This window comes from Temnothorax longispinosus, chromosome 5, assembly GCF_030848805.1.
Source record: "Temnothorax longispinosus isolate EJ_2023e chromosome 5, Tlon_JGU_v1, whole genome shotgun sequence".
NCBI classification, from domain to species: Eukaryota; Metazoa; Arthropoda; class Insecta; order Hymenoptera; family Formicidae; genus Temnothorax; species Temnothorax longispinosus.
Genome location: NC_092362.1, coordinates 12,525,682 through 12,537,100, shown reverse-complemented (window position 1 = coordinate 12,537,100; position 11,419 = coordinate 12,525,682). Strand labels below are relative to the sequence as shown.

The 11,419-nt window shown below is 32.3% G+C and overlaps 1 protein-coding gene and 2 long non-coding RNA genes across 4 annotated transcripts in view; 1 reads left to right on the top strand and 2 right to left on the bottom strand.

Moving 5' to 3' along the window:
- The window catches only part of LOC139813476 (uncharacterized), a 396,598-nt gene that overhangs the window by 138,634 nt on the left and 246,545 nt on the right, over positions 1-11,419 (bottom strand). The window lies entirely within an intron of this gene.
- Positions 7-4,180, bottom strand: LOC139813209 (uncharacterized). Its single transcript, XR_011732072.1, has 3 exons — positions 3,773-4,180; positions 3,388-3,587; positions 7-3,303 (listed from the first exon to the last, which is right to left on the bottom strand). It is a non-coding gene; the product is annotated as an uncharacterized lncRNA (long non-coding RNA).
- On the top strand, positions 7,679-11,087 carry LOC139813210 (uncharacterized). 2 transcript variants are annotated; one of them, XR_011732074.1, is made up of 4 exons: positions 7,679-7,749; positions 7,996-8,222; positions 8,586-8,744; positions 9,065-11,087. It is a non-coding gene; the product is annotated as an uncharacterized lncRNA (long non-coding RNA). The 2 variants fall into 2 exon arrangements; XR_011732073.1 differs by lacking the exon at positions 9,065-11,087 and having other exon boundaries at positions 8,586-9,053.

Sequence of the window (11,419 nt, the reverse complement as noted above, 5' to 3'; positions counted from 1 at the left end):
TTGTAATATTTCGTCTCATTATACGTGCTTCCCAATGACATCTTATTCTTACAAACATACACAAAAAGGAATCTGAAGATTCTGGACAGCATAATTGAACAATTGGACAGTTATCTTTTAAAATATCTGTTATCAGTTTTCCTAAATTCTTTTCATGAATAATATTTTGAATGACGCATTTAAACTTTTTTTCCCAACCCATAATAATTTGAAACACATTTTCTGTAACATAAACTAAACTACTGTCTACATATGATTTTATTAACGCAAATAATTTGTGATCGCGATATTCTGTATTATTGTTAAAAACTAATAATTCTTCACATGCAGTGCATACATGATAGGCAAGAAACTTTTTAGCCAGATATCCAGATATATAATAAATAGCATTCGATTCTGTGAACTGTTTGGTTTCAGAATCCATACATAAAGAATCACTTAATTCTTCGAGATTAATTTTTGTTAATTTTAAAATCGACGAGGTCTGTTCATTTGTTGTTTGTTTCTGTTTATTAGATTGCATTGTGTGTTTAAATTGACTCAGTTTTCTAAAAATATAATTTTTATCTGTCTCACAGTTAGTATGACTTGATACTTTTGATAAATGTGTAATGAAAATATGTCGTAAGCCAGCTTGAAATTGTTTTGGGGACGGATTGACAGAACATCCATGTTGTTGTCTTATAACAGAAAATAAATTTTCTAATGGATCTTGATTTAATTTTCTAGTGCAAAGTTCATGAATATCATAATTCTCGTTTAAATCATTAAATAACTGCAGAACTGAATTTATTGTTAATAAAAAACCTTTTCTACAAGCTGGTTGTGGCCCAATTTCAAATTTACTATTTTCTAAAGCTTCCAAAATATTTTGTAAAAATTCTCTGTGTTCTGTGTCTTTTGTAATAGCGTAATTTAATTTGTTAGATACTGTTTTTCTCTTTAAAGAAGAATTTAGTGTATCAAATAGTTTATCCATGTCTATAATAAATTGTAAGGTTGTATCATTGTCTTTACGAAAATAGTCTGGAAACATAGTTTTATATATTAAGTATGCAGTATACATAGATTCTGAAAAAATTTGTGTTGCTAAGTTAACTTTCATTTTCGAAAAATGTGTTAAATTAAAATGTTTATCAGAAATCTTTGGTATTAAATTTAAAGGATTTTCTTGACTAAGTTTATATACTTTCTCAATTTCTTGCCAATCAACTACACCATTTTTATATAATAACTTTTTTGTTCTGACATTATTTCTCATTGATTTAATTAAATGAGGCGGATCGCAAATAATATATATTTTATGTTCATTTCTTTCAAAATATGGTTTTACGGGAGTAATCAATAACTTTTTTAATAAACCTTGATTTCTGGGTCCTTGATCTGAGATAATACATTTTACTATTAACCCTATTTCCATGACGGCTTCTACAGTTGTTAATATAATATCATGCGTTTTATTTGCATTATCTTTACTGCCCAGAAACCAATATCCTAATACTTGTTTCACATTTAAATGAATCCATGTAACCATACATACTAAAGCACTTTTTGCTTCTATTGGTTCACGTATGTTACCATCATCAGCTAAGCCAATCATTTCATCAGTATGTGGATCATATTGTACTTCTGCCACAAGATTAATTTCATCAAATAGAAGTGATACAACTTTGTTTTTTATTGCAACATTTTCAAACTTATGCTTCAATTCTGATAATATTATTTCATTTAGTCCAATACGGATAGGAAATCGTTTTTGATACTCCCGAAGTGTTCGTTCAGATGGTAAAGTTATGATTTTTTTTAAAAACCTATATGTTTTTGGGGAGTGATATAAAATAGATAATGCAATATCTTTGAAATTATCATCAAATCTCCTACCATATTTATTACACATTGACAAAGAAAGCTGCGTTTTCAATAAAATATGTGCTTCTTCAGGAAGAAATTCCGCACTCTCTTCTATTATTTTTTGAATTTTTACTTTATGCTTTTTATATTGACTTTTATTATTTTTTACTTTACTTAATCTATTAATTTTACTCCTCAACGATGCTATGATCTTTTTTTGTTTCCTTAATCTCAATGTCTTAGGAGTTAACATTAATTGCGAATTATACTTATGATCCACATATTGATCACTATTTGTATGACATGACTGCAAATCTTCAGAACACTTTGACGTATCATTTTTTCTAGAAAACGTTGCTGTAGAAATACTGGGGAAATCAGATGCATTGTAGCTTGTTGATTCATTCGTTGAATTCTGAACTTTCTCCTGGGCTTCATCTTATAATATATAAAAATTGATTAATAAAATGTACAAAATATTAATTGATGGTCAAATATACAGGGTATTTCTTAAAGACTGCCTACTAACCACTTAAAATCGTACTTAAAACGATATTAAATATGGCCTTTGGACAGCATTCATAGTCAGATCTTATATTTATATATAATATCTAACTATAAATATCGGCTTTTGATTCAATTTTTGACAAGGAATAGCACTATGTAGTTATTAAGCGGTCTTTAAAGAAATATTAAAAAATAACTATCTCATCTTTAAGATACATCAAGATATACACAAATTTTAAAGATGGATATGGTGGCCCAGCTAGCTGCATGTATTGTAAATAATATATGTTAATGATGATATATTTTGTAATATTATACACTCTTTGTCTGTTATTTATTTTATAAACTAAGTTTATGTTGCTATTAATCGGATTTAATATCTTGTTTTAATTACTAATATAGGATGTGTAAATGTCATTTTATGTCAGTATTATAACAACTGATATTGTAATATTGGATGTTATAATATCCGATTAATAGAAGCATATAAATTTTGTTATAGATCTTATTTAATCTTACAATATATAACCTAATTAAACCTAATTAAACCTTAATTTAAACTTAACTCTTTAAAAAGCCAAGTTTGTTAAGAACAAGTTTGTTAATTCTACAGAATCCTTACAGAAATTTAATATCGTAAGTAATTATTTAGCTAGTAATTAATTACTATAGTATTAATTTCTGTAAGGGAATAAGAGCTTGTGTCACAATATTCTAATTTAATCTGTTTTATTATAACCTCAAAATATTTTAAAATAATTATATTTTACTTATTAAACCAATACTGATGTTTTTTTCCATCTTTAGTAAATATAATTATTCTATCTATATTCTTACTTGTAATTTGAATCATATCAGATGTCATTAATATATCGATTGGTGTTTCCACTCTGTGATTTGCATCTGCAGTAATTTCATTTGATGACTGCTCTTGTTCTATGTCATCTAAAATAAAAAAATTTATTTTTATTTTTTGCAATTTTGCTTATTTATGATATCATATATTTTATAAATTTTATTTTTTCTTACAATTGTTAGATATCACATCCTCTTCCAACCTATTTTCAGATGGTGACAAGTTTCTAATATTAATTGTTGGTATAGCATCATTCCGTAAAAGACGTCGTGGATATATTTTTTTAAAACACTTTTCCTCGAAATGATCGGAACATATTCTTTGATAACCAGAAACATTTTTTGTGCCAAGAAATTCCAACCATTTTTGAGTTCTGCAAATATATATATATATATATATATATATATATAGACACATTTTCTTTATCATTATTATTTAATGTATTATAAATAATGGAACAAAAATATATATGTTATAAATATGCAAAAATTAATTTTAAGTTTTGTAGCATAACCTATTAGTAATGTCAAATATACATATACTGTTAATTATACTTACATTTTAAGGTCACTTGGGAAACTAAAAAAAGAATGTTCCTTGTCGTCCTTATTATTTCTTTTACAGGTCTTGATGCAACATCTTACTACCATGTTTATATTGTGAACGAAAGGAACTTCCTTCTTCACTTTAGGCGATTTTTTGCGTGACTCTGGTATAAGCAACCAAAGGGTACCAAACCGCACCAGAACCAATAGCAACCACCGATAGCAACTTTGGTATATGTACCAAACCATACCAAACGATCGCCAAAAATCGCCTTTTACGTACGGAATGTCACGTGTATTCACTTATATTTATGGTTATATAAAGGGGTCAATTTGAGCAAAAGTGGTTAAGTAGTTGGGCATCAGACTCGGTAGATGGCATTGATCGTTGTATACGCGTACCTTCCACTCTATCTAATTCTCTTTGTTTAAACATTCTAGTATGACCTTCTCGACATATGCAGAATGTTTAAACAATGGCCATAGATACGCGCATACTTAAATTTGAAATAATGTCCGGGGCTACCCTCCGTTCCCCTATAATAATAAAAAATATGCTTCTATGGATATCGAAAAATTAAAACCCGACTAAGGGAAACGATTCGAAATCGATTGATCTCGAGGAAGAATGCTGAGAGTCGTTGAAGAAATCAAGAGACACGGTAGTGTCTCGCGCCAAGTACACGCGGAGCGAGACCGACCGTGACTCTTTTACGCGACGCGACGGGTTGCGAGTACTCGAGATGTTGAGATCTCGATAACGAGTGAACGGATCAAGTTCTAAGTAGGCTTGATCGATAGCTTGGGGTCCAATTAGGGGGGGGGGGGTTTCTTTTATAATATTCCGCTACGTGCCCTACGAGCGGAGATATTGCAACGCAAAGTCGAAATGTGAAAATTTTTTATTAAGATATTCCTCCTCCTCCTAACGCCGACGTCTCTCATGCCATGCCATCATTTCATTGGCTGCAGTCGCGTCCTTTTCACTTTTTCGACACCAGGGCGCGTGTGTGTACTGCGCGAGTGCAGATAGTGCGTTTAGCGCACTGTCAGCTGTCAGCTGTCAGTCAGTTCGTCAGTTAACCTATCTCGAGAGACACGGTAGTACGCGCGGAGCGAGACCGACCGTGACTCTTTACGCGACGCGACGATTAATTCAAGGTAATTGTTTTATTATGTAATTATCTCCTATAATTATCTTATTCTATATATATTACTGTTACTTATTTTACTGTTTATACTACGTTTACGTGAGTGTTTACATACAGGTTAACCTATATATATTGACGGCAGGGAGCTGATACTGAGATCAAGGAGCCTGTTCACACGAGGCGTTTCTGCCGCGCGATTGCGGCCGCGCGTTAACGTTTGCACGAGCCGCACGCTGTCACGAGGTAAGGTGCGACAACGCGCGCATACGCGCGTACGCGAAACGGCAGTAACACAGTAATCGTGCCGGCGATATACTGAATTTGAATTGCTTCGTGCTTATCTGGAGATTTCGTATCCCTACATCGTGTTACCACCGCTGCCGGAAAAGAAGGTTCTCTACGCTTGGCAGAAAGTGACCTCTATCAAGTTAACCCCCCCACCATTGCAAAAAAAATCCGGACCTATTAAAAAATTTAGTGCTATTTATGTGCTAATTTGTTGCTCTAGTCCGGATTTTGTTGCTCAAACCGTTTAGCAGGAAATCGAGATTGAAATGGGTGGGGCCAGCTTGTCGTCAAGCTAGCCCCCCCCCCCCCATAATAAAAAACCTATATAGAATGCTCAAATCCCCAAAAAAATACACCAGAATTTGTTGCTTTTTTGTTGCTCCAAGATAGCGTGAAAACATTTCTGAAATATAACGTTTTTTTAGAAAATACGTATATCCGAATACTTAACAGATAGCACTATATTGACTACATCTTAAACAACGTTATATTTCAGAAATGTTTTCACGCTATCTTGGAGCAACAAAAAACCAACAAATTCCGGTGTACTTTTTTTTGGATTTGAGCACTCTATATATATTTTTTTCGCATGGGAGGGGCCAGCTTGACACAAGTTCTAGCCTCACCACATACTAAAAAACACATATAGAGTGCTCAAATCCAAAAAAACAATATACCAAAATTTGTTGCTTTTTTGTTGCTTTAAGATAGCGTAAACAAATTTTCGAAATATAAGGTTCTGTAAACAATGCCACTAATAAATACTGCATCTTCGACCGTTATCCGCGACTTCAATGGCTAAAAACTAACTAAAAGAATTTGTTGCTCGGGTCTTTTTGTTATTTAAATATTCTATGGACCGTGCCCTACCAGAATATGCAACGTATGATTTTGTTGCTCGCCCCTAACTGCAATAAACAAATTATTTATCTCAGCGTCGACCGTTATCCACGACTTCGATGGCTAAAAACTAACTAAAAAAATTTGTTGCTCGGCTCTTTTTGGTCTTAAAATATTCTGTGGACCGTGCCCTACCAGAATATGCAACGTATGATTTTGTTGCTCGCCCCTAACTGCAAGTAAACAAATTATTTATCTCCGCGTCGACCGTTATCCACGACTTCGATGGCTAAAAACTAACTAAAAAAATTTGTTGCTCGGGTCTTTTTGTTATTTAAATATTCTATGGACCGTGCCCTACTAGAATATGCCGAGTAACAAATTCTTTTAGTTAGTTTTTAGCCATCGAAGTCGTACGTAACGGTCGACGCGGAGATAAATTATTTGTTTACTTGCAGTTAGGGGCAAGCAACAAAATCATACGTTGCATATTCTGGTAGGGCACGGTCCACAGAATATTTTAAGACCAAAAAGAGCCGAGCAACAAATTTTTTTAGTTAGTTTTTAGCCATCGAAGTCGTGGATAACGGTCGACGCTGAGATAAATAATTTGTTTATTGCAGTTAGGGGCGAGCAACAAAATCATACGTTGCATATTCTGGTAGGGCACGGTCCATAGAATATTTAAATAACAAAAAGACCCGAGCAACAAATTCTTTTAGTTAGTTTTTAGCCATCGAAGTCGCGGATAACGGTCGAAGATGCAGTATTTATTAGTGGCATTGTTTACAGAACCTTATATTTCGAAAATTTGTTTACGCTATCTTAAAGCAACAAAAAAGCAACAAATTTTGGTGTATTGTTTTTTTGGATTTAAGCACTCTATATGTGTTTTTTAGTATGTGGTGAGGCTAGAATTTGTGTCAAGCTGGCCCCTCCCATGCGAAAAAAATATATATAGAGTGCTCAAATCCAAAAAAAAGTACACCAGAATTTGTTGCTTTTTTGTTGCTCCAAGATAGCGTGAAAACATTTCTGAAATATAACGTTGTTTAAGATGTAGTCAATATAGTGCTATCTGTTAAGTATTCGGATATACGTATTTTCTAAAAAAACGTTATATTTCAGAAATGTTTTCACGCTATCTTGGAGCAACAAAAAAGCAACAAATTCTGGTGTATTTTTGGGGGGGATTTGAGCACTCTATATAGGTTTTTTATTATGGGGGGGGGGGCTAGCTTGACGACAAACTGGCCCCACCTATTTCGATCTCGATTTCCTGCTAAACGGTTTGAGCAACAAAATCCGGACTAGAGCAACAAATTAGCACATAAATAGCACTAAATTTTTTAATAGGTCCGGATTTTTTTTGCGATGGTGGGGGGGCTAACTTGATAGAGGTCAGAAAGTGACGACTGACACGTTCGATCCCGACTTCGTTGATCGCAGAAGAGCTGGACTCGAGGTACGTTTCCGATTTGCAATTATAACAGTATCGTGCGATGAATGTTGTACCCAATTATAACCTCAAATGAAGTTGTACACGTTGCTAGTATTCTGATTATACAATACATTTTTACTTTGTAGAGGTATATATATTGACAGCAGAGAGCTGATAACGAGGAGATCAAGGAACCTGTTTGCACAGCTGATATATATTGACGGCAGGGAGCTGATGCCGAAGAGATCCCGTTTACGTGAAGGAATTATCGTAAGTTATCGTATCGTTTTCGTAAGTTACTATACAGAATTAAGTAACGTTCGCGTAAACGTAGTATAGGTTAGATTACCGGTTTCTTACAAAATTTTACATAAAACGCGAGATTCACTTTATGTATGCAAGTTTAACGCCTATTGAGTTAATATGAAATAATTTTCCTAAATGTAAAAATAACATGATGTTATATATGCGGTTTGGCGTGAATATATATATAATATATATGTGATTTCTGCCCAGTGCTCTGAATGTCATCTAGTTATACATATCAAGAATTTTCGATGGGCTTCTTCAGAAGATAGGATACGAAGAAAATCCTAATGATGACGATATCACAAAGATCCTAAGGCTAGATGCCACGAAATGGGCATGTATCGTCGATTATGCAGAAGCGGAATGCAAGTTATATATTGATGGCAGGGAGCTGATGCCGAGGAGATCAATCCCGTTTACGCGAAGGAATTATTGTAGGTTATTATCGGTTCAACTTATTTTTTATTCTTTTCCAGTTTTAAGAGTTAGAGAAAGATAAAAATGCTCTCTTTTCATTTGATATATACATTTTATATGTCCTCCTTTTCTCTTTTATTCACTTATACTATCTGTTGTACTTCGAAATCACTTATCTCTCTTATCTTCCTTCTTTTTACGTCTCCCTTTCTTTTGATGTTACTTAAAATTTGTAACTTTTCCATTTTTACTGTTAGTAGAATATGCTCCTCAAATTTGACAATTTATTTCTGAAACATTCCGTATTATATTATGCACTATATAAATTAAACTATGTATAATATATATAAACTAATTATATGTATGTTTGTGAATTATAGCAATTAGATAAGGAACTAAAGTTTCGTCATATCTGAAAAATGGCACCACCGAAGGTATTACTCGGACAAAATCAACAAAACAGCACTGCAACTTTAAGGAAAGGAATAACGACCAGAAGTCAAAATTCTTTACAGAGCAATGTATTACGACAACCCAATGTTGGTAGAGAAACCCGCGCCAATCGAAAAGCGGAAGTTTCGCCATCTAAAGAAAAAACACATAAAAGATGCGCTTTTGCAAACATATATATAATATTTACTGTAGAAAGAAGTACTATAGAAAGAACTTTAAAACATCAGCTTGTAGAAGATTAATTACATTCTTCTGTTGGAGACTAATGCTTTAAAATTTTTTTTTTTATTCTCCAATAAAATATCCGTCTTATTCAAATAGAATCTATATAAATGTATACTAATTCAATCACTACTATCTGAAAATAGTGTACCAAGTTGTCTATGCCCACGTTAATTCTGGCTAGGTACATACTGGAACATTCTCTGATGGATTATACAAGGATCAGGTTTAGTGATAGTAAAATGGCAGCGGCGGCGTTGTTACTCGCATTGCTAATGAAGGACTTGGGAGGACGGAATCCAACATTAGAATACTATAGTGGTTATAAACTTGACGACATAAGAGATATTTGCAATCTTTTAAACCAGAGCTTGCATAGGAAACACAAAGAAACATTAAAGTCCACAGCAAGTACAGCCACAAATAAGTATTTACTTTTTGCTATGTATTTCTTTTATATATTGTATATATATAACATATTACACTTTATATATTATATACGTTATAATTTATATATATATATATATATATATATATATATATATACACAGGGTGTATCATTTTAAGTGATTCAGCTGAATATCTCTTAAAGTAAAAAAGATTGGAAAAATTGTTTCAGACAAAAGTTGTTTGGTTTCAAGGGGTACATAAGATGGTGTCATTAGTTTCACCTTAAATAGTTGCTTGAAGGTCACGTAAAGGTCACCTTCAATTTTTTAAATAGAACCACCTACTTTTATTACATATTCTTGTAGCTTATCTCGAGGGCTTTCCAAAACACTATAAGAAAGTATTTTTTCATTAAGAACTTTTGGAATTATAAGGCTTGAAAGTTCTAGTATTTTGACATAAAATACAAAATATCTTGTAAAACATTAAGTTTGCGGTAATGTTACCTTAATACTTTTATGCACAGAATAATGAGACGAATCACGTGGTATAAAAAAAAGCATAGTTCCTTTAAGAAAAAATATGTAATTTGCAACACGCATCTGCATACTTTTTCTTAAAAGCAACTGTCTTTTTTTCATATCAATTGATTCGTCTCATTATTCTGTGCATAAAAGTATTAAGGTAACATTACCGCAAACTTAATGTTTTTATACTTTGAACTTTAAACCTTAATATCCTCTAAATGGTTATATTTATGAAAAAAATATAAGAGACGACCTTTTTTGTAGATCGTTAAATTTTCTACAAAAATGTGTATTGATTATTTCATAATTTTTGATAGTCGATATGATACAAAATTCATAAGAAGCAAAAACAAGTTTTATAAAATTTATCAAACTTTAACTTTGAATATCTTTTGAACGGTTGAATTTATGAAAAAATGATAGATTTTTTTTGTAGAGCGGTAAATTTACTACAGAAAATCTATATGGCGCAATGCTGTATTACTGTTTGTTAGATAGTTATAACATTTTTTCTATCTTACTAAATCAAAAATAAAAAATCGCGATGAGCGACCTGTTAATATTAATATTAAGGGCTAAAATTTTAACAGGTATCTTATTTTACCTTCCTGCAAGTATATATGCTATTCGTGAATTGAAAAAAAAAAGTTGCTCCAAAATGACACACCCTATAATATATATATATGACGCAGTAATCTCTATATCATTTTACAGTCTTTGCTATTTGTATAAGTCATTTTACTAATTCTTTTCTTTTTTTTATTAAAAATTTATTTTAGCGCCACGCTTTTGTACCTTGCGAGATGAATTCTCAACCCGAAATTTCATATCGGGTTTTTTCAATAAGCGAGAATAGACTCAAAAGTAATGCACATGTGCTCGATCAAATTGCTCGTAAATGAAAAGATGTATTTTCAAAATTTAAAGGAAAGAAAAGAATAAAATTTATCTGTTTTTTTTTACATGATCGCCTTATAAACCAAATAAATTCTTCCCAGTGAACAATTTTTTTATGCGTAACGCCGTTCGCTTAGCTTTACCATCCACGGAAGAGTAAGACACACCTTTTGAGAGGAGAGATGCAAATCCCACGACGGCAGATTCATCAACCTAAATTTAATGTTTTACATCTGTCGCAGCAGGCTTTATTGTCACATGATTTTGAAGCAATTGGCTTTATATTTACAAAATTTTGTTCCGAGGGTCCACCGTGCCTCGAGTAATAATATCAATTCAACACTCTAAACAATGACTAAATTTTATTAAATTGCGTATATTAAATCTAATTAACATAATATGGTTAACTCTATTTAGACATGTACTTTTTGAGAATCATTGAATATGGCAAATTTTTTGCACATTTATTAAGAGTAATTGAACGAACACAACATACTGTCCCTATCTTGTGCCTCAAGATAATTGACCGTGTGCGTTGCTTTTCAGCCTGTCCCCCCGTAATTAATCTTAATCTTTTTTCGATATAATCAATCGCAGATTTTCATCTGTATATATATTGTACTCCTATTTAATTAAGGCAAGATTAAAGTAAATTGATGTAATGAATACTCGAAAAAAAAACAAAGTAGTAGTATTATACCTCGAAAAAACCTAAGTAACAAGTG